A 24532-nucleotide genomic window follows, 5' to 3' on the forward strand; every position below is an offset into this window, starting at 1 on the left:
ATGGATGCCCCTTGTTGTCGGAGTATATATAGCGGAACGAATGTATGAGTTGTAGGCGGGCGGCGCTACAAGTCTTCTTTATTTTTATTCGAAAAGTGTGCCATGAGGCAAAACTTGAAAAAAAAGGGAAGGAATGCGGGAGATTAAAAGTTAAAAGGAGGGAAGACCCGTTGCGCTGAGGTAGTCGCAGAGGTTGCTGATGAAACGATTGTTCATAGTACACTTAACATAGTCATGTTCGCGGTTCCACCGTAGGCCCACCTCCCCGAGGAGCCGTTTGATAATAGCAGCCGTCGCTGGGCACGTCCACAAGTGCCGCACATTATAAATGTCCGGTGCAGAGATACAGTGAGGCCCCCTGTCAGTTGCAGGCAGATCTTTTGCACGCCACCGATGACGAGCAGATGTCTGAGCCGCCCCTGCTCGAATCCGGCGCATGGATACCTCCTCCTGCCGAGTAGACTACGGGGGAGAGGGTGCGAATACGGAGGAATTAGAGCGCGTGTTTGCTGGCGCAGAACTTCGGAATCGGAAACTTGGGACATGAACGGATCTGGGGGAAGAGGGGAAGGTGGCGAGTCATCTGATGTGTGAAGATGAGTCATTACATCCGCTTGAATATTATGTGGATCCTGAGCATGGCCGCGAATTCAGTGTATGCGCACAGGACATGCGCTACAAGTCTCAATGCGATATGTGCTGTTTTCTAGTTGCTGCCACAGATGGCGCTGTGATCTCACGGTGGTAGTGAAACCCCACGAAATCTCAAAACGTGATGAGCAGTTGCTGCCACAGATGGCGCTGTGATCTAAGGGTGGTAGCAAACGTAATGTGTAAGAGCGACCACTCTTGAAAATGTGACGTAACCGCCTCTCCTGAGTTCTTTGCTTTCTCCATGGCGCTTACCATGCAAGGTCAATTTACATAGTTCGCGAAGGCCGAGTTCGAAGGCGGTTCAGAGCCAAGCGCCTGTGAAATCAGTTGGGGCTGCGGAACTGAAGTGCCAAAATGACATTAATTGGAAAATACAAATGAGGGAGAAGTAATTGGTTATATATTAGTGGTCTGTAACCTATTAAAACACAACTCTACTTACGGTTTTAAAAAGGCTATAGTTGCCTAGATTTGGTAGGAAATTACGACGCCTTCTTTTAAAAGAAAATTTATGATATCGCATTCCATCACAGCAGCAGAGCAGCGGCTCTTACGCCACCCCCCTCGATTGTTCTGCGGCCTGCTTGGCGCTACATGCAGCGTTTCTCGTCAGGCTCCTGACTTCGTTGCTTGTGGCTGCACGCCTTTTATTAGCATTAATTTTGAAGTGCTTGGCTACTTTTTGTCCTCAGGCTACGCTCTCGTCGGCTACGTGTGCGCGCTTGTTTTTTGCTGTACGAGGCACAGTTCAACTCGTATGGTTTTGACTCTGCTGCCTTCGGAAAGACGGAATAGTTCGAGGCGACGAGCTCACAACACGCGTAGAACTAGTGTTCCGTTGAGAAGCGCCAGAGTGAGGACTGCTCCTCTGCCATCACATTAACACCGTAGTGTCTTACAGTCACTTTGGTACAGTGGTATTCCCTTGCCACTGAGTGACTATACCAGTCAGACAGGTGTGCTGTAACGCCTGTGTGAGAGGCGCCACGTGTGACTTTCGAACGGTCGCTTGTTAGTTTGTACGAAAGTGCATTTTACTTTGTGCATTCTGTTAAATTCCTGACACCTGCAGGGGTACTGAGTGATTGCGCTTTGTGTTGACTCTACTGAGTGAAATGCTGCATGGTAATTATTTCTGTTCGTGGTCAAGAAACGCTATGATCAGCGTGTGCTTGGCAGTAATTTGAAATATACCTATGTTTCATATCCCTTTAGATCCTGGGCACAGCTTTAATAATAGAAGAATCTGTAGCGCTGTCTCCGGCAAACACGAGGTGAAGGCCGCCTGGAACGTTTGCGGCACTAGCATTGTCAGTGACGACTAAAATTCCATCGCAGAGGGTGTTGTGCTGATTGAATTTTGTAGAAGTTTTAATAAAATAATAATTGGTTTTTGGGGAAAGAAAATGGCGCAGTATCTGTCTCATACATCGTTGGACACCTGAACCACGCCGTAAGGGAAGGGATAAAAGAGAGAGAGAGAGAAAAGAATACAGGAAGAAGAGGTGCCGTAGTGGAGGGCTCCGGAATAATTTCGACCACCTGGGGATCTTTAACGTGCACTGACATCGCACAGCACAAGGGCGCCTTAGCGTTTTTCCTCCACTTTAATGATATAAGTTTTAATGATAACTTTTAATGACCTGATATTGCCCATATTATCAGAGATCAGAGAATTGAGCGCTGTATGCCACATGTCGCGGTCGTTGCAAAATGTCCTCTCCAAGACGCTCAGATGCTCAGATGCTGTTTCTGCTAGTGTGTTAGGCACACATCGGTCATTAACGTGGTCACCTGTTTTATAGAGAGCTTCCTCGATAATATCCTGGAGCAAGTGCTTGCTTGAGAATTTCCTGTGACTGCGAGCTAACTATTCATATTTCTTTATTCTCGCGAACGATAAACTGGGCGACTTGGTATGGGTTCATGCTTAAGCAGTGGAGAAAACAAGACAAAAAGGAGACGGGCGATGACACGAGCACTGACTAACGAGTGGTTGTTTTATGCCCGGAGAAGTATATAAAGGCGCAAGGCACAGTGAACAATCCAAAAATAAAAAAACAGAGGAGCCCAAAAGCTACGGGCCTTGCCTTCCTTTCTCATGCTGTGAGCCTTGGCTTTGTTTCGTTCGGTCTACGTAGCTTTTCATAGTACTGCCGAGAATATCAGTCCTCTAGGTGTTCTAAAATACAGCCCTAATTTCAGCGGAAAAGTGCAGGGCCATTTACAGCACCCTCTTGTTATTTATGCAACACAGCTCGATCTCTGCTCGTGCAAAATTATTACGTGGGTTTGTTCAGCAGTGTCTTGTTGTGTCGCTATTCTCAATAGTCTGTGTTGTGCTTTTTTACGTAGTAAAATTTGACTTCGGTTGAAAATTCGCCCTATTGTCTCTCTTTATCTGAGCTACTCACTCAATCGGTACAATTCTGTCCCAAACGATTGCTCGCAAACTCTGGTGCTCAAGAACCGCTCCTAAACAAGGAGCTATAGCTATACTTTCTACTGTATGCCTAGGGCATTAAGACAAACAGTTGCGTCCCTAAACTCGTAAACACATTAAAATTCCGCACGGCTTCCGAGGCAAAGACGAAGGAAGGAGACAGACCGAGCGCTTACTGTGTTCAGATAGTCGTAGCCACTCCACGCTCGTCGTGTGTTCTTTCTTCGTCCTTGTCTGATGTGTCGCGCTGAATCTCAAGCCATTCGAGCATTTTCTTCTCGCCAGAAATGATGTTGCTATGACGTCACAATTTGTTTTTAATTATGTCGTTAATAATGAGTTGTCAACTCCTTTCGAAGAGGGCGCTGTCCCCGCACGTCAAGCCCCTATGTTTTGAGCGTCTGTGCAAGATACTCTCCTGCTCTACATCTACCTTATTTGTACCATGTGGAAACTAAAGATTTCTTGAGCTGGAAAGTGAGAATGCTGTTTTTGCGTTTATTTTAACGCGAGAGAGAGCAAGGTGGAGTAGCAAAAATACCTCACAACAAACGTTATATGCCTTAGTGCTCGCAGCGTGATTGATTGAAGAAAAACTAGTGTAAATCATTTGACAGGAATTTTTTTTTTAATTCTAAGATGTCCTGTTAAGTACATCGCTGTGGCCATATGCCATGCGGAGAAGTTAAGATTAGCTGTTTCACCTAAGTTGTGTCACACAAGCTGTTTCACCTAAGTTAAGCCAACGCTGAAAAAAAAAAAGGCGTTCACCAAAGATGCCTGAAGCCAACTTGCCTGTCGCGCTTTGGCGGAACTTAGAGTATAATTTCTAATATCTGCCTGGTTGCTTAATTCCAACCTTGCTTTTCAGATTGCATCAGCGCCGGTGTTTAGTGCGGTAGCACTCGTAATATCCATTCCCGGCATTTAGCCGTTGTGTGTTTGTTTCTTTGTATGTGGGCACCTCACAGAGTGGGCACCTTCCTGTACATGCAAGAGAAAAATTCTTTAAAACTGCCGGGCAAAGCAGTGATTCGGTGTAACGACGGAGCAGAGTGCGTTCCTCCGCCTTTGTAATGCCCTTACAGGGCTTAGGATAAACTGCGTGGTCGAATTGGTAAAGTTGAGTAATTGATTGGGTTTGCTGGATTTGCGTAGTTAGGCCAAATAAGTATCAGATGTGCTAATACTTCGGGTTTTACTTCGGCTCGGGTGTTTGGATGCATTGTTCACGGATGGCAGCTGTTCGAGTAGCGACAATGGACAAATGTTCATATACACGGAATTGGTTATTCTCTACTTTACATTCATTGATCACTGAGCATCTTCATGCCACTACTGCCGCTGTAGTGCAGTGGTTAAGCGATGTGCCACTGCCCTGCGATGCCAGGCGACTGCATCGGTGGGGCCTGTGAGATCCAGGTTAGCGTGCCTCGATGCGCGCGCCCCCTTTCGGCGCTCCGTCGAGGTTGGGGACAACCGCGTCGTCTAGCTGCTACGGCGTCTGACATATTTGTGCCCACTCTTTTCATTGCGCTTTTCGGAGCGCGCACTGGGGCTAAACGAGCGTCCTTGAAAGGAGGCTGCTTTGCGCACGGAGCGACGCGTATCAATATAAACGGAAGACGGGGGACTCAAATGAAAAAAAAAATATATTTTTGCCGAAGTCAAGCATCTCTGTGGCTACCTATCATAAGGCAGTTATTCTTCAGAAGCACACACACACACACACACGCACACATACAAACGATGCTAAAGTGTGGTATTTGAAATCTGTTTGCAACATCCAATACTATACCATATTTTCCAAAACCTGTTCATGCAATTTCGGCATTTTATCGGGCCTTAAAAATAATGATCGTGGTTATAGAAAACGAAGGGCGCCATAACTGTCTCTCTCTTTTAGGAGGACACTTCAACCGCGCCGTGGGCGAAGCTGTAGAATAGGGAGAGAGAGAAGTGCCGTACTGAAGGGCTTCGGAGTACTATCGACCACCTGGGGATAGTTGACGTTCGCTGACATCGCACAGCCCACAGCAGCATTTTGCCTCGATCGAAAGGTTGTCCCCGCAGTCGTGTTCGAACCCGGGTACTGCGGTTTAGTAGTCGTGCGCCTAAAGGGATACTGTATTAAGTTGCTACTTGCTGTGAAATCGCTGAAATTGGATTCAGAAGGTACGATTATATCAAGCTGCACTCTTTATAAAAGCGAAAGCTTTACTAGGGTATGTCGACAAGGTCGTGTCCGCAAAATCTGTCCGTCCTGTCCCCTCACGTATTTCATTTCATTTCTCCATTCTGCCTGCCATCCTTTATTTCCGCTGCCCCAGCTCAGGTGCTTCAGTATCGATGGCAGATGCCGGGGCTAGCAAAAATTTTTTTCTTCCTTTTTATTATTGTGTTAATAAAACCACTTACAACTACTACTTGTGAGGAACTTAGAAGAGGTAGCTGCAAACAAATGGCTGTAATCGAAAGAGGATGATGTGAGGATGCTGCGCATGGAAAAATTATGTCTATAGAGTGATTAGTCAATAAATTAGAGACAAAAATGCCCAAAAGGGGGCGGAACCGGGGTAACGTGCACTGTAAAAAAATTCCGTACCTATAACGTAGACTATGTACGTTTTAAATACAGAACCACTTCTGCTTTCAATGAAACGTAGGGAATGACCGTATAGTCAGTCCAGTATTGAAGGAAACGTCCGTGTTCCTCTGTAATCGTTGCAGGGAAAAATACTAAACATTCAATTTAAGGGATCAAAACTTAACACGACAGGACGGTTGACCCCATCGACTATGTGTTGCACCAAATGCACTAATAACTTGCTTAAAGGCAGCAAAAACAGAAGATGCTTATGATGTGACGCCACTTTTACACGATGAACTGCTGGCCCGCGGACTATAGGCATCACATGACATCCGATTTTTTATTTGTCTGGTTTACTCTTAGCCAACAATGTCCGCAAACTAGCATGGCGAACGACCGTGAGCATGTCTAATGTGATTAACACAATGAAGAGCCGAAGAAGGGTGATAACGCATTACGTTGCTTCAAGGTTGAGTGATTGGTACAAATTGTGAGCAACGTTAAATAACAAAGGCCTTAATTTGCTATAATGTTAAAAGCTGACTTGATGAAAATATTTTTCGCTACATTGCTAGCCACATGATAGAGTAACATTTAATAAAAATGTTACTGCAACATTTGCTTCCTGTGAGAAATGCTGCGTAATGAGGTCAACTGTTAGAAAACATTTAGACACAGACAATGGTTGGACAACTTCTCCAAAGTGAAACTGAACACCAGCTGAAAGTACATTGCAAACATGATGAAAGTGCACAATTTGAAAGCCGAATTTCCATCTGCCATTTGGTAAGGAAATAAACAACTGAGTAAACCAAAAGCATGGGCAAACAAATCTGTGAATGCAGTGCAATGTAGCAGTTACATCTTTGCTACACAACCATTAATCAAAAACACCAACTCCTTCATGGATAACAAAAGCACCGACACAACAACATATTGCTCAATGCAATGTTTAATTTAGCAGGTACCTATTGCCACCCATTCATGCCTGCTCTTCCTGCAGATAAATGAAACGCCACCAAAGAGCAGCCAGCAGCCATAATTGCTGCAGTGACAAGGAGGATGTGCACCATCGATGCTGTTCCCCCATCCTGAGTAGGAAATAATAGCAGTTTTTTCTGGAAATACTCTGAAAGCACGAATTTTCTATCCATCGTTTACTTAGCTTGCACTGACACGACCCATTGTGTACTCGGTACCTTTGACAAACAAGGGGCCAGCCGATAGGCACACAAGACTGTAGAACCTTGCTAACTTGCAAAAAATCAATGCACAAAAAGAAAAAGCTGACAAAAAAATGAGGAATACCTTATTTGCACTTTTTATACAATACTAAGAATGTGGCTAAGATATGGCATGAACATTGTTTTTTTCTGTTCACTTAGAAACTTTCCAGCCTGTGCTAGCATATTACTGTGATGTAAATAATGAAGCATGCCAGCACTGTACAATATGCTGTAACACTTATGAAATACTCCCCTTCAAGGCTACCGCATGCCTCTTACATGCGGTAAAGTTTAAATCTGCCAAACTAGCTAGTCTGCAAGATGAGACGCCAAGCCTCTGACATCTGGCGATGTGTACCTCCCATGTAATTAGAGTGATTGGAGATGCTCCTTTTTGATGGCATTTCAGTTGCTGGGTGTGGAAGGACCAGATATGAAGGGCAACAACTAGACACCAACTTTTTAAGCAACATCACAATAAGCAATGTGCCTTAGCTTTCCTTCTGTCCAAAAAGGAGTTTCATTTTCTATGTTCTGTGTACACACAACTGCTTGCATGTGCACATTTTGGCTTGCTGGGAGGTGCTTTCCTCTGTTAAACTACAGTTTTAACTCTGGCCTCAGTCTTCTGCGCCTTCTTAATTTTTTGCTAGCGTTCACCTTAAGTCGCGTACAAACTCACGCAGATTTCCACTCTTATACGTTTCCAGCTGTCACATCTTCTCTGCCTTCGTCATGTCCACCACTGCATCCAATGCCTTCAAGTCTGCTGTGTATAATCATTTTAATTAATCTGCCTACACATGTATTTATGTTAGTTGCTCTCCTCTCTTCGATGCCAATTGGCCCTGAGAGTAAATAAGTGAAATGGTAGTCTAATCTAGGTCTGAGCAATCACGCATTATGTTGAGTTTATTTTACCACGTTGGCCAGTAGAGAATGGAAGGAAAAAAAGCTGCTAAGTGGAGCTCTACATGCCTCTCGACCCCTACACTGGAAAGCAGAAGACACCAAGGCATACGTAATCACTAACGACAACAGAACATGACAAGTGTGAAGTAATTCAGTAACGTTCGTCACATTTACCACAGTGCATACTCGCTGCTCAGTAATTTATTACCTCATTAGACATTCTTCAAAGAGAGTGTACAATTATGTGTTTTGTTTGAACATGGCACCACAGTACAATGACAATCATTAACCTTGTGCCAACACAACATAAAATAAACTTCTGCCCAGTAAATGCACTGCTTACAGTGCCACCACGGCACCTGTTTAGAAAATAAGCTCAAAATATTAGTGACATTAAATTTGAGCAGACGGTAATCCCCCTACCCCCTCCCTAAAAAAAGAAAAATGGTGCTCTTCCGACGGTACGTTTGTACGCTGTAATATTTGCGAGTCCAACTACGTGTGAAAATCAGATATAGATAACGCCAAAGCATTCGGTTGAATGCGAGGCGCCAGGGCGCGGGCAAACAGTAATCGTCTTCAGGTATCCACTGGTGCCACGCCCTGAGGGCCACTGCTCGGCGAATACCATTCATGGCCACGTTCACATCCAACAAGCTTGTCACAAACATCACACAGGTGATGATGCAGCAGCAGTTCATCATTGCTAATGGCCAGTGCTGAATTTTTTGGCGTGGTGAACGGAATCATCCACCGAAACGCGCGTCGACTGTTACTCGCCAGATTCTTGCAGTCCCACGAGGGAGAGCAGCTTTTCCGTCGGCTTCAAGTCTCCTCTTTCGTGCAGGGCCACTGGCATTGTAACGCACATTCTGCATGATCGTTTTACTACGCACCGATGCCGCCCGGGACAGCGAGCTGTTGTATGTACACTCCAATGCAGCGTTCCGGCCACACACATACACACACACACATACTAAAGACACGCAACGCGCAGGACGCACGCAGCGAACACGGAAGAACAAAAACCCATTCCATAGCGCCTGTTCATTCAACTCCACACTGCGCTAACTGCGCACGTTTCCGACTGCGGGCTCGGCTAGCGCTTCGACTTCGCCATGGCTAGCCATGGCCAAGCTGCGCTGCCGCTGGTGGTAATAACGTTCATGCAACGAAAAGAAAAAAGAATATATCAAACGATTCAGGTTGTCAGCTAAAAAAGCTACCGTAAAATTAAATACATCTTATATGTTTTTGCCGTTGTGCGCCTTTGCGACATCAGCGACGTGAGCTTGAGCGCGAATACGCGAATGGCGCTATGAATTTCCCGTGTTGCTCCGTAAATTGCAAATGGCGCGGCTGCGCCGCTAACTTTTAGACATGCTTGCAGAGGTAGTCGGTGCGAACAGTTGGAAGTTCAGTCGACTGGAATTGCTCAAGGAAAGTCAGCGGCACTGCATTTTTATTGTTTCTGTGCATTGCGAGTGACTTTGGCGGCAGCCACTCGGCAACGTCTCCGGTTTGGCGAACTTGTGAGAAGGTGAGCCTTTGTTCTCAAATTTTGAAAGCGGTTTTTTGTTTGTATTGTAACCCTGCGTCTCGTCGCATGTTATGTTCACGATAACATCAGTACAACGTGCATGCGCTTTCTGTCTCTATTTAGAGTAATATTGGTCGATCAGCGTAAACCTTTGGATTCAATTAAGCACGAACTGTCCATGTTGGTACTGCGTGTCGAATGTGTTTTGAGATGATTCTGAGCGGGAGATGGTGTTCTGATAATTTGTGTACTACCAGATATAGTCTAGACATTTGAAACCATTTATCACACTGAAACAAAGTTGGAAAACTGTTTTGTGTTCATGCATCTGCTGTCCTTAAACTTGACTTTTCGGCAATCATTCGCATGGCTCCTTTGGATCTGGAAAATTGACTACTGTTGCCAGGGGTGCCTGGTAGCAGAGCTCCTGGGGACGCCCAGTGGGTCATTTGTTTGTCCAAGTGCCCAGTACCAAAGGTACCATTCCTGACATTTTTTCCCAGTCCATTGACCTCATATTCCTTGCAAAGATTACAGTATGTAATCAGGTAGTAAAAAAAGTGGTAACTTCTGCATATTTCAGAACAGTTCAGAGAAATGCACATGCAGCATCAGTATTCTCTCGGTAGAATTTCTGAGACCTGGATTCATTTCTTCTAGGACTGTGGCAAGCAGTAGGTCAACTGTACATAAATTTATTTTCCTCTGGTGCAAAGTAAAGAGTGCAAACGTCATAAGACAAGTCTCTAGTCTGTTTCATTCTCACTGCATTTGGCCAAAGCATAATATGAAATGCTGTATGTTTTATGCCCTAGTTTCCTTTACATTGAGCAGTAGATATTGACAGTGAATAGCAAGGCAACTCCACTCACTGACGGTTTTGCCTTCGGCAGCAAAACAGAGAATACCTTACCCCATGTGTTATCTCGACAGACTGAAAACTGCGATGGACAGCTGCGTCCACAGCTGCTATCACCTCGCAAGTGCTTGCGCTCGTAAGACACATAATAACTCTGGATTGCCATTAACATAGCCTTGCTCATTGCAGTTGCCGATAAACACCTCATAAGTGGTACTATTATGCACTCTTTTCTTTGGCACTATGTATGAGCTTCTGTTTTCGCGCTTTCTAGAAATAATGCATGCAGTTTTGAACTGCGAAAAGAGAATTTACGTTTAACTAGATTGTCATGTCAGTCTGTTACAGCCAAATTGTACATTGATGTCAGTGCTGGTGGTTTCTTTTCATTATTTTAGGAGAATGTTATAATTTTACCTATAGCAAATAATAGCCCTCACTAATTAGCTGATCTTGTCATGTCCAGTATTCTGATATGCTAAGCCACCAAAGCATGATTCAGAATGTTGTCAGAACTAAAGGCACTGAGTCTTTCGTGTCAGTAAAAAATGTGCTTTATACCCCTGTCACATGGCATTCCTCGAAGGCCTTTCCAGCAAAGGCACCATTTTTCACCAAAGGAGCGAAAGCTTAAAGGAGCAGCGATGCAGCTACACAGTGCAGCCCAAAGGTGAAAGTCGTTCAGGCTTAGCACCCACTGCTATACTCGAGGTGGCTGAAGTGAGTGTTCTAAAATTAAAGTGGTGTATTCTGTTCATTCGTTGAGCTTTGGCAATTTTTTATTCTGATTGCTTCCTTAAAAGTACTGCAACAGCTACTCTCATCAGCAGGAGCAGGTTTTGTACGTGTATTGCCTTGGCCTCCATGGGCGCTCGGTGTTGCCGCAACACTTTCACTGTCTTAAAATTTGAACATAAAACATAAACACCCGTACAAAAACCAAAGCCAGACACACCTTTCGTATTTGAAAAAAATGTTTTCAAACATTATTAGCTTATGTATTTTTTTTATTGCTTTTACTTTTTGACTTTGGATGGTACTGCGATCACAGCTTCTCGAATGCCGCGTCTTCGGGCTCCGAAGGTCTCGGTTGAGCGCCTTCGCCTCCAAGGCCCTTAGCGACAAAGGCGCAACATTTGTACCGGGTAGCTGCACTCCTTACGCCTTTGGATATGATTCTCAAAGGCCTTTGCGGTGCCCGTGTGACAGGGGTATTAGTGTGGTATGGCTGCTTGAACACCTGTCCCTGGTATCTCACAAACTGAATAAGGAAGGGAAAAGCCTCAGGGTGCTTGCCGACGTTTCGACAAGAGGACTTGTCTTTGTCTGGCAAAGTGTTCATCATTGGTGGGGTTTAAATTAGGTTTTCACTTCGAGGCGAAAGGCCTGTTGTGTGGGACGAGGGTGCGATATGGGAAGGGCGTTACGATTGGGAGCATGAACCTTGACCAGGCATGATAGCTGCTAAAGAAGATTAACCGGTTGACCTGCAGAACTGTGAAAACAAAAAAGCCCAATTCAGTAGAAACGAATCTCGGGGTATGGAGTGTGGATAGTGGGCTTGAATGGCTTTATGTCCAGCCACAACAGGTGGCTTGGTATGGCTGGCTGCCTTTTCCTGAAAAACTAGGATAAAGGAATTAAGGAGCATGGCAGAATAAAGTTCCAGGGGGGGGGGGCAAAATAATTTGAAGTAAAAAGAAAAAATGAGGGCAGGTTCGGAGAAAAGGCAAAACGAAGGGGGAGGGGGAGGAGTATGGCAGCCAAGGTTCCGAGAAGTGATGTCAGGAGGTGCAGGGCGTAAGGTTAAAGTATAACGATAAATTAAAGAAAGCAGGAAAGGAGGGGGAAAATGTGGGTTGGGAAACCTCTGACCATGTGCAAGGCATTTTCAAATAATTATGCCAATTCCGGAATGTACAGAGCTGGCCACATTTAGTGCAAACATGTGAGCGCATGGCCGCACTCTTTAGAGGTCCAATATGTGCGGCGGAGCCACTCATCGCTGCAAAATGGCGCAAGAGGAGATGCACCTGGATGTGGTGCTTCGTGTCATGTTACACTTCGATGTGTGGCCATGTCAGACACAGTGGCCCAAAGAGCACAGCCATGTGCTCGCGTGTTCGCACTAAGAGTGGACAACCCTGTACTTCATTCTAAGTTTCCTCTGTATATGTTGAACCCAGACGAAAACAAGTTGTCTTGTCGAAACGGCAAGCACCCTGAGATTTTTCCTTCCCTTGTTCACTTTTTGAGTGTCAAGAAACCATCTGCCTACTCTCTCTGTACCATGCACTCCACTTCTTGTACGGTTATCTTTGTATGTATACACCAGTGATAAATCATGAAGGAAATCAAGGGATTTGTATTTGTATTGCTTAACACTTACTTTAAAGCTGTATCATGAGGGTATAGTTGAAAATGTACTACGGGGGCTTGGTTGTGTGTCGTGACTGGTTTCGCTTTATCAGGGCTACTTGACAGCCACCATGAAACGCAGGCTTTTGAAAAGTCGTTCCTCATATAAAAGAGCGTTTCCACTGTTACCATGGAAATGTTATTTGCTAAAAACTTCAATCATTGCAGTTCAGGGATTGATATTTTTCAAATAACTAACCTGAAGTTCAAAACCTACAGAAGGAACTATAACTTTTTTCCTGCCTTAAAAACCCAGTACTTATTTGCCAGTTTCAGCAAGCAGAGGTCTGTTTCATGGCACATACTTTCCACTACCTTGCATGAAAATTGTGCAGTACAGGCCCACCATAAAACTAGGGGCATAGTATACTGCTTGTATGCAACTACTTTGGCGTTAGACCATGCATAGCATGGTCCTAAAGTTATTCTTTTCATTTGCAACTGGTTCATAAAAGGCCTATTCTGGCAAAAGGCATTTAGCAAAATTATCTTCCTCTGAATGCTTCTAAGGATAACTTTAGTTCATTCAGGAAAATATATATTGACAATATCTCTTGAAGGCATGATTGTCCATATTAGCTCTTGTTACCTCACAGTATTTAGTTTTGTGCCTCCAGCATCACTGACTTGCATCATATGTTAAATAGAGTAGTAAAAAGCTCGCTGTTAGTTTAAACCACAACTCATGATGGGGCTGTGCACTTTTTGTTGTGTTACATGAAATATACTTATGTATGAAACAATTTCTTTCAGCTGCACCTCACATGATTCAAATTCCATCAGAAGAAAGGCTGCAACACAACATTGCTCACTACCTGTTGCTTTCCCAGCACATAACATGCCATAACAGCACATAGCAGGTAAGATGTGAACAAAAACAGTGCATGTATATGTTCCACACATGCATTTTGTGTTCTACCAACACTATGATATGATTAACTATGTCATGTAAGAGAGAGCACACAAATCATTTTTTGTATATATTGCAGCATGGTTATTTCAAGTTTTAAACTGGCCATTGAAACGACCCATTGTATCACCGCTGGTTACCCGATGGCACTGGGGATCGAACTCCACACCTACCGCTTGCGAGGCAGATGCTCGGACCACTAGGCCACTCCTGCGGTCCCCCCACTGATGTTGCTTACACCAGGCGCTGTTAAAGCCCCGGTATGTATGTTAAATGCATTTTAGAAAACCATTCACTTCCAAAGTACCATTTCATCTTTATAGCAAAACCACAGTTCGCCTAGCTAGACAAACCTGCTGCATACAAGCCAGCAGAAGGGTTGCACATACATGCTTCATGGTGCATTATAACCTGATTTTGAGCAATGATCAAGGTAGGCAGATGGTCATTTCATTGAACACTTGCATGATACATTCGTAGAATCGAAAAGACAAGTACTATTGCAAAATCTTCAAACAGTGTTTATTCTCAGAGAAAACATATCATGAAAAAAGTGCTGGATTAGTTATGGTGCACCTTGTATGGGGAAAGGGGCTCCCACTTTGTGAAAGGCTTAATTTTGGAATAACGACAGCGTTTAAACTAGTTGGGTTACCATGTTTAGATAGTGGATGTGCTCAAAAAGACACTGGAAGTAAGCGCACTGTGTGGAAATCTCTTTCTGTATCCTTGTCTTTTCGAGCGCTTTCACGATCTAAACTTAATTTTGCAAGAGAGCAAGGAAAACAAATATTTAAATTCTGATAATTAAGGATAAAAGATCATGTTTCATTGTGTTGCTTAAAGTGTACATTGTATCACTATTGCTGTATTGCAGCACTTCTGTCGTGGCCTTGCATTGCAGCCTCTTGACTTTTGTTTATATAATAGGCAGTCCTTTTTTTCGTTCGATTGCAACACTTTAGGAGTTACTACAGAGTTGCGTGGTAGCGAACTCTTAGATTAACGGTTTGCATTATTACGCCCGCATAACTTGCTAAGTGTTTCACTGCAGTCTTGTTACTAGAACAGCCTCTTGAAAGTATTCAACCTGGTGGTCATTGAGGGTTACTGTTCACATATCAAAATGCCGGATCAGCTGTATACTCTTTACAGCTACCAGAACTATGGTACATTTCATGACATGCTGGCTGAAGAGTGCTGGAGCACCAGACTGGGGATTTGGATGAAACAATTTTCAAATGTGTGCTCGGTATCACGCTGCTTTGTTCCAGTTGTGGAGAGGTTTTCTTTTCATATTTGTTCTGTCAAACATATAAATTTTGGGCAATATGTTGTTGCCTTTATCTTGTGTTCTCTTTGTTGCTGAGGTTTAGTATTTTTGGCACAAGCACTCCACTCTATTACTTTTCAGTATAATTTAAAATTTGTAGGGCACGTCATGAAGAATAATAATTCTACTTGAATAATCTGCATGTGTTTATGTTCTCATTGTTGATATAAAAACTTAGGTGAGACAGCTTGTATTTTAGCTCTGGCTAGAATTTTTAGGAGAGCCTCAGTAACATAATCACATGACCAACACAAACTTGGTATTATTGTTTGTGCAATGAAAAACAGTTTTAAAATAGTTATTAACAGCTGTCAGTGTAGGACTGGCCTAAAATGTTTTGTGCTCTATGTAGCTCTTCTCTGAGGCAGGATTAATTCATCTGCACCTGCAGCCTGATACCGCCAAGATACCAATTCTTGGGTGAACTTATGATTTTTTTTCACTGAGCAAACTTGCATCATCTTGAAGCATGGAACTTGAGCTGATTCTTAACAGCTCTAGTGTAGCCAATTTCATTATCCTCATTGCTTAGTTTACATTCACCTCAGGACAATGGCCTTTTCCAGTTTAATTATCTGTGTCCTGCACCAGTACATGCCACACTATCAGAAATCACCTAATCTTATCTAGTGAGCTTATAATCAGCTATCTCCTGCTATATTTTCCTTAGGGTGAAATTCATTTTGTTGCGATACAATGCACAAGCTGTTTCCTGGCGTGGTGCTCAGCTTATCTGGAATGAAATGCTTGGGAAATGGGTCTCTGATTTCACCTTGAGTAGACGAAATAACGTGTGCTAAGGCACTCTTTGGCCACAGATGCCCTTGTGCCATTAAAATCCATCAAATTCATTATGTTGCCCTAAGATACCATTGGTGATTCATTCTCTGCATTGTATGCCCTGGCCAGATCCATTTTCTTCTTTTAATTTCTGCCAGAATATTAACAACTTCCTTGTTCATCCCTGTTATGGTTTCACTCGGTCAGTTGTTCTATTAATAATTATAATCACTTTATTGAAAACATATTTTGGGCTAAATGGCATCAAGTTTTCCACTCTGCATAATGATATATATGTTTGGTCTTGTATGTCTGTACTTGTGTGGTAATGTTTATTTTGTGCTCACTGTCTAAACAACCTTATTTGCCTATGATATCCTAAGCCCTTCTATACCTATTTTCCTTCCCCCTGGCTCTTTTTCTTTTCAGTCATTCCTCCTCTTTCCTTTACACCGGCCATTGGTCACAAGGCTGCTGTGGGAACGACACTCAGCACTGGGCCCTTTTTTTTCATGGAACCTGCACTGCTACTATTAGCACATAGTACGTTATCAGTATTTTTGTGATACTGCATTTATTGTTATTTATGAAGTAGTTGGCTAAGGCAATGGTAGCAGTGTTGGATATTGTAATATATTCAGCATATATCTCACTTGCAACATATCAGTGTGTTCACTATTACACTACCCTCTATTTCTTTCAGTTCAGTTATTTGGCTATAGATATATTGTGCTGCTTTCCTAGTTTAGTCCACTCAAACTAAAACTTTGTTCTTTGTGTCACAGGTAGAATCTACAATGATTGCTGCTCTGTGTCTTGTAAGCAGGAGGCAGTGTTCAATGGAGCCATGAACTTTCCTTGGAATTGAAAAGCCTTTGCCGTATTATGCGCTGAACCACGAGTGTGAAGAGGAAAATGTCATGCCTTGGATTTCTGCAGAGGTGAGCCATTGCGGTGAATCCACCAGCGCGAAAGACAGGGATGAGAAAGGAGACAAGACAGGTGCTGACTCGCGACTATAGTTTATTGGCGTGAACAGGGAATATATAAAAAGCCAAGCAATACCATAAACCATGTAGTTACAGATAAGCATACAGGACAACATGAGTCAAAAATCGCCCTCAACATTTCCCTGATCGAGGTAGTCCAACTCATTGTGTGTTAACTCGATAGACAAAACACACATTCTTCACGGAGTCTTAAGATGTGTCTATCCTCGATAATCTCCCATTTAATCTCTCTGAATTTACTGCCAAAATGCGTGTTGCCAAAAGGAAAGGGTAGCAGACTTCACATCCCGTGCAGTGTACAGCAGAGTTACCCCAACCACCTAGCCAAGCCCCTACCCTCTTGTGTTCCTGTAGTCTTACATTCATACACCTTCCAGTTGCACTACGTAAACCAGACTACAAGATAATAATATTTGATACCACATTCATTTTACAAGGTACATATACATTTCACTCTACACGTGTACTTTTCTCGAGCCACATTCACAGAATTATTCTTAAAATTTTACATGCTTTAGACAACGTATTAGGGGCCGAGAAAGCCACTTTTACATCATACCTTCTGGCCACATTTTTCAAATTTTGCGACAATTTATGTACATACGGTAACACAACTGGTCTTTTGGCATCTCGCTGGCTGGCCCCAGCCAGATTGTGCCGGTCGCCGCAAAACTGTCTCAGCTTCTTTAACAATTTATCATATGCTCTTGCAGTAACAAGGTTTGGAAATCCTGCGTTCGTTAACCTTAAAATCTGCTCTTGGAAACTAGTCGTCATGCTGTGAAAGCATAATTTCATCAATTCTGAGCCCGCGCTAGAAAGTGCAATGCTATCTTTCACTAGCTTGGAATGGTCGACATGTAGCCAGGTAGCAGCTTAACACTCGCCAGCACACATGAAGTGTGCTGAACATCAAGGTAAGGTCCAGAAACCACAGCTCTTTTTCTTGGGACATTTGCTCCAAGGTAAACCTGAGATAAAGGCCTTGCTCCTTAAACAACTTGAGAAGATGTACAGGTCCCGAACTATCACAACCTTTATAAAAGACCAGAAAATCATCGACATAGCAAAAGATTTTTCCCCCAGCCCATGCACATTCTAGACAATTATTCTATCCACCCTACTCAAGAAAATATTGCTTAGCACAAGGTCAACCTTTGAACCACTACATATTCGAGACTTTAGAACACATACCGCACTGCACTACTCTACAAACATGCTCTTCAAATAAATGCTATTCAATAACATGCTCTTCAGATAAATTTCAGAAAAGGATTCATGCAAAATTATCTCTGGTTATTTGCAAAAGCATCTGTCTACTTCGCATCTTGAAGATCCATTTCTTGTACTCAATTCGCAGTGTGGTTGAGTATCTTAAGAATGACAATCCAGCGGATTGTCTTGTGATTAGTGTCGATGTAGAACTATTTTATTCTATCCCGTATGAAGATCTTGTGAAAAGCTTATGAATGTGTATATCGGAGCACAACGATGAGCTCGTGTTTAGGAATGGGTGTGTAACATAAGTCTTTTTTGGCACTTGCCTCCTTTTATTTGAAGTGAAGAGCATGTTTGTGGAGTATGGCAGTGCGGCATATGTTCAAAAGTCTGCTAAATGTATCGATTCGAAGGTTGCCCCTGTGCTAAGCAATATTCTCTTAAGCAGGGTGGAAGGAATGATTGCCAAGAAATTGCATGGGCTGGGGGAAATCTTTCGCTACGTCTATGATTTTCTGGTATTTTACAAAGGTTGTGATTGTGTGGGACCTGTACATATTGTGAACTTGTTTAAGGAGCAAGGCCTTTGTCTTAAGTTTACCTTGGTGAAAATGTCCCAACAAAAAGAGCTGCGGTTTCTGAACCTTACCTTGATGTTCTGCACACGCCATGTGTGCTAGCGATATTCACCCAGGAGTGTTAAGCAGCTACTTGACTGTTGGTCGAACGATTCTAAGCTAGTGAAAGATAGCAATGCGTCGTCAAGTCTAGGCTCGGTATTGGTGAAGCCATGCTTTTACAGCGTGACAACTGGTTTCCAAGAGAAGATTTTAAGGCTAATGAAAGCATGATTTCCCAACCATGCTATTGCAGAAGCGTGCGATAAATTGTTAAAGCTGAGCATATAAGATTGGGCAAGTTGGTCTGACATGCTAAAGATAAGAATGGCGCAGCATCAAGTAACGAGGACAACAGGAGAGCACACCCACGCACAAGTGCCATCCTTGGAGCGGATGCAGAATCTAAGAGCGTGTACTTGACATTCAGCGTTGGCAGCCAAGGATCGGGCTCGTTCAATCTTTAGCGTTCAAATCCGTGTTTCCTCGTTTCCTTGACTGTCAACGCTGAATGTCAAGCACGCGCTCTTGGATTTTGTATCTGCTCCAGGGTTGGCACTTGTGTGTGGGTGTGCTGTCCTGCTTTCCTCGTTACTTGATGCTGTGCCATTCTTCCCTTTAGCATGTTTAAAGCTGAAACCCCTTCGCAGGGACTGGCATGATCAGGCTGGGGCCAGCCAGTGAGATGCCAAAAGACTGACTGTGTCGTTGCAGATTGTTGCAAAATTTGAAAACTGTGGCCAGAAGGTATGACGTAAAAATGGTGTGTTCGGCCCCTAATAAGTTGTCTACAATCTGTAAAATTGTTAATAATTTTGTGAATTTCGTTAGGGAAAAGCACATGTGTCGAGTGAAACGTGGCAACATATATGTGCCTTGCAACCATTGCATGCATTGCATACCATTATCATGTGGTTGGGTTTATGTTGGTGAAACTGGAATGTGTATCAATGTAAGACTACAGGAGCATGAGAGGTATTTGGATATTGGTAGGGGTTGTAACTTATCTGCATATTACAAGGGATGTGAAGGCTGCTAGCCATTCCTTTCGGCAACACGCATTTTGACACTACGTTCACAGCAGATTAACCAGAAAATTATCGAGGTTAGACACATCTTATGACTCGGTGACGAATGTGTGAGTGTGCTGCCCATAGCGTTAACATGCAGCGGGTTGGACTGTCTAGATGAGAGGAATGTTAAGGGCAATCTTTTACTTATGTTGTGATGTAGCTTATGTGTAATTGTGTAGTTTGTGGCGTGTGGCTTTTCTGTATATACACTGTTCACTTCAATAAACTTCAGTTGCGAGTCAGTGCCTGTTTTGTTTCTTTTCTCGTCCCTGTCTCGTGCTGATAGATTCAAGTACTTGTAGAGTAGATTCACTGAATTGTGTACTTGCAGAGGCTTGTGAAAAAACGAGAGGAATTTTCTTTCCTTTATGCGGAATGGAAGGTTGAAATTTTTTACTTAAATGTTTGCAGCATTAAATTCTATTCGGAAAGGTAAAACCCACTTTATTGTACATTTTGTGTGCAATGGTGCCGGTGGCTGCATGCAACTGAAAACATTCGTCCAGGTTATCTAGCTAGCGTCCTTCTTCCTTGTGCCACATTTTCTGAAATAATATTTTGTCAGATTTATTTCAATCAGAATTTCTAAGAACATATTGGTGATCACATAATTTGGTGATCACATATGACATAATTCAAAGCGTGATCATTGGTATTTTTTAGTCTGGGGCAGTACAATGAGAAGTACATAGTATATAGTAAAATTAAATATGACCAGTCTAACATAAACAAAACTACTTTTTTTTAAAGGAAAATTTTGCTACCGAAGTGCTGGAGTGACATGGCATTATGAAGACGTGGACAGTGTGCTGTATTCATGATGGCACGAGAACTTGCGTACAGTGCTTCAGGTAACTGGTGAGTACCTTGGTTCTGTGCTTCTGCTAATGTAGCCAAATTATGTTTTTAATCTAAGAGCGTATCTGAAAACTTAAGCAAAACTTGAGTAGTATTTAGATATTCTTGCACCAGATACCACTGTGGGAATTAGTTATTAATGATGTGTCTCACATGTACCCTTGTCTGCTGAATATAGTCAGCATGGCTTTCGAGCTGAGTGCCTCCGACGTATGAAAAAAAAATGGCCACTGGGCTGCTCCACAACGCGTGGAGCAGCCCAGTGTAGCACATTCAGGCTTCATGGAGTGGAGAATGAAGGCAGTAAATAATTTAAGAGTAGAAAACACAGCACAAACCACAGGACCAGGAAACTGACAGGACACACCGACCCTGATGACACTCTTTGCATGAAGGGTGTTATAAAGTTGCCTGTCATGTAGAGCAAGATGGAGGTCGCACAGGACGGGTGTTAAATATGAGTTGATGCAGACACCTGTCATTACGTAGTACTCACTGTAGAACTCGAGCAAGAAGCAAAGGTAACAGCTGAGCATGGCCTCTCTTGTGCTTTCCTCTGCAAGCAATCTAGAATTGCACTTAGAAATCTTTTATGCTTTCTCTTGACATATACATCATTGCTGCATGTGGCGAGGAAAAGTACATACCCTTGATGTCAAGTGACAGTGAACTCACAGGGCTGGTAACAGCTCACTGAGGTGTTGTGGTATGTCTACAGGGCACCTCATGAGAACAAAGAGCCCTTGAAGAAATTCTCTCAAAGTTTGTTGCCACATGGACCTCTTCGTAATCAATGACTCTAAAAGGCAAGCCTTCCTTTAGTGTCACAAAAAAAGGCCTAGGACATGAGTCTTTTTGCTTCTCCATTAGTGCCAAAATGTTTGCTAGCGAGATCTTTCGCAGATATATAATTATTTCACAAAATGTCAAGAAGGAGACTGAAGCTGCACCAAGCAGTACCAGTAAAAAACTTATCACAGCTGTTCAAAAAGCAGAAAGACTCATGCCTTCATCCTTATTTTGCATCAGACACATGAGGACACTTCGTCTTTCTGGGTCATCATTTTAAAAAGGTTCACATGGCAACGGCCTTTGGTTAAATTTCTGCCAAGAGCCCTTTTTTTGAAACTTGAGCATCCGTTCCTTGTGAGGCACACTGCAGAGATATTGGAATGCCATAATAAAAAGCGTCATAATCTGCCGCAACGGGCATGCCCGGGGACTTTCACTTCGTCTTGTCTTGCCTATAACAAATTGAATGGACGATAAATTCGGCAAGCGTCTCCCACCTTTTTCAGATGTTACCAATGTTCCTTGCTCGCTAAGTTGTGCATTTAGTACTATGTACAGAAAGGCAGCTGCATTGAATTGCATCTGGCCCCCATCCTGAGCTACTTTCTATTTGCACAAAATGATAAGCAACTGTAAAGACTTTCATGCGCACAGTGCCGCCCGGGAAAGCGCATTTTGTCTGCTTCTTTCTGGACCTGTGGTTTTTACTGTTTACTGTTATGAGAAATGAATTTTGGGCAATAAATTATAACGGGTTGGTTCTCGGTGAATGGCTTTTGAAAGCTTCTACGAAAGCCGATTGTTCAATAGCGGATGGTTGAAATGTATTTGTGAAATTTATATTTGGTGTTGTGTGACCACTAAATGAGGATTTTTTTATGCTTTTCAGATGGATCCGACAGCAATGTGCAGATTTACAATGTGTGTATTTTGCCATGAAAATAAAACGTATGTACTTGTACTCACCCAAACACTTACCACTCTTTCATTCTAAGCTGCATTCTTTGTACGTATGCACTACATAATATGCGTAAAGGAAAGCCTTGTACATAATACTTATTTCTTCGGCACCTGGACGGCTATATCTGCAGTGAACATTGCGGGCAGAAGCTATACGAAGACGCATGTTCATGTACTACAGAAAGTACATAATTACAATACTGATAATTTCCGCTCTAGATGAAATGACTTCCGAGTAAACGGAGGACGTATGCATACACATTGCGGAAACTTCAATAAGAACAAAACATAAGCATTCGTTGTGAAAAAACGATTTCAGTCTCGTGCATAGCATGGCGTAACTTTCCGTTACCAAGAATGTGACAGTCGTCATACGGAGTCTCTGTTTCTGACATTTAGTCCGTACCTCATGTTGCGGAAAACCCTCCGGCAACGCATTACCAGCGGGTTTCTCTGTACTGCGGAGCATTTTTTTTTTACAGTGTGCGGCGCCAACTTTGGAAAACCGGAAGTGTGGGCGGGGCCAACGCGTGACGCCAAATTTGAAAACTCAAAATGGGCAATTGATGGAACTTGATTAAGTAAGACAATTAATTGTGGTAAATGGGAAATTGGATGAATTTACATCAGTGCTTAATCGAGTAAATGTGAGAAGAGATATGTGAAGCAAAGACAGGTAAAGAGAGGAAAAGAGGGGCAAAGAGAAACGAGGAGGCGTCAATGCTTTCGCATTCTTCCAATGGGGGTTACCGCGGTGAACTTAAAATTTTCACGTATATTTTTGTACGGATGGCATTATTTTGTAGAGTTTAAGAGCGCGCGCCAGTTGCCGCCCGCGCAGGCGGGAGGCGTACGCGTGGCGTAAAGCCCGGGATACATGCGACGTTTTTTCCGACGATGTTCGCGCGGCAGAAAACGTCGCGGCGGCGCGACGCCCGGCCGGAGATACATGGAGCGAAGAAGCGGCAGCCCGCCGCCGCGTATCTCTCAGCGCGAAAGCAATATGATCAACGAGTGGCAAATAGCATTGAGCGGGGACCTCTTTGAGAGCAGCGACGCTGACTCCTTATTCAGAATAACGAAATTGTTCATTTAGACACCACTGTACTGATTGCAGCACGCGTGCGTAGATATCTACAAGGTTTTGCTCGCTCGAATGCATGCGGTCGCGTACCTTTCGATGCCCGCTCAGCCGTGGCTACCATCGGCTGCGGTTTTCTTCGGCACCTTCGCTTCAGGGAGGAAAAGCGGTCATTTCGATCCAAGATTCGGTCGTGTTCTCCAAAAAAATGTGACATTTCATGTCTCGTGAAGCGTTTATTTTCACGATAACATTTTCGTGCAATAAACACAGCAGAGCTCGTCGGCCATGGCGGCCATGTTGGCGGCGGCGGTGGCGGAGGCGGCCAAACCGGTTTGGCCGCCTCCGCCACCGCCGCCGCCAACATGGCCGCCATGGCCGACGAGCTCTGCTGTGTTTATTGCACGAAAATGTTATCGTGAAAATAAACGCTTCACGAGACATGAAATGTCACATTTTTTTGGAGAACACGACCGAATCTTGGATCGAAATGACCGCTTTTCCTCCCTGAAGCGAAGGTGCCGAAGAAAACCGCAGCCGATGGTAGCCACGGCTGAGCGGGCATCGAAAGGTACGCGACCGCATGCATTCGAGCGAGCAAAACCTTGTAGATATCTACGCACGCGTGCTGCAATCAGTACAGTGGTGTCTAAATGAACAATTTCGTTATTCTGAATAAGGAGTCAGCGTCGCTGCTCTCAAAGAGGTCCCCGCTCAATGCTATTTGCCACTCGTTGATCATATTGCTTTCGCGCTGAGAGATACGCGGCGGCGGGCTGCCGCTTCTTCGCTCCATGTATCTCCGGCCGGGCGTCGCGCCGCCGCGACGTTTTCTGCCGCGCGAACATCGTCGGAAAAAACGTCGCATGTATCCCGGGCTTTACGCCACGCGTACGCCTCCCGCCTGCGCGGGCGGCAACTGGCGCGCGCTCTTAAACTCTACAAAATAATGCCATCCGTACAAAAATATACGTGAAAATTTTAAGTTCACCGCGGTAACCCCCATTGGAAGAATGCGAAAGCATTGACGCCTCCTCGTTTCTCTTTGCCCCTCTTTTCCTCTCTTTACCTGTCTTTGCTTCACATATCTCTTCTCACATTTACTCGATTAAGCACTGATGTAAATTCATCCAATTTCCCATTTACCACAATTAATTGTCTTACTTAATCAAGTTCCATCAATTGCCCATTTTGAGTTTTCAAATTTGGCGTCACGCGTTGGCCCCGCCCACACTTCCGGTTTTCCAAAGTTGGCGCC

General features: G+C 43.7%; 1 long non-coding RNA gene across 3 annotated transcripts; it reads left to right on the forward strand.

The window, feature by feature from the left end:
- The first annotated feature begins 8553 nt into the window (after positions 1-8553).
- On the forward strand, positions 8554-22194 carry LOC144095012 (uncharacterized). Of its 3 annotated transcripts, XR_013306661.1 has the most exons (8): positions 8554-9365; positions 9772-9842; positions 13396-13502; positions 13632-13812; positions 16095-16208; positions 16451-16606; positions 20334-20441; positions 22123-22194. It is a non-coding gene; the product is annotated as an uncharacterized LOC144095012 (long non-coding RNA). The 3 variants fall into 3 exon arrangements; XR_013306660.1 differs by lacking the exon at positions 8554-9365 and having other exon boundaries at positions 9373-9842; XR_013306662.1 differs by lacking the exon at positions 8554-9365 and having other exon boundaries at positions 9373-9842; positions 16492-16606.
- The last annotated feature ends 2338 nt before the right edge of the window (positions 22195-24532 follow it).

Source organism: Amblyomma americanum, chromosome 6 (assembly GCF_052857255.1).
Source record: "Amblyomma americanum isolate KBUSLIRL-KWMA chromosome 6, ASM5285725v1, whole genome shotgun sequence".
NCBI lineage: Eukaryota > Metazoa > Arthropoda > Arachnida > Ixodida > Ixodidae > Amblyomma > Amblyomma americanum.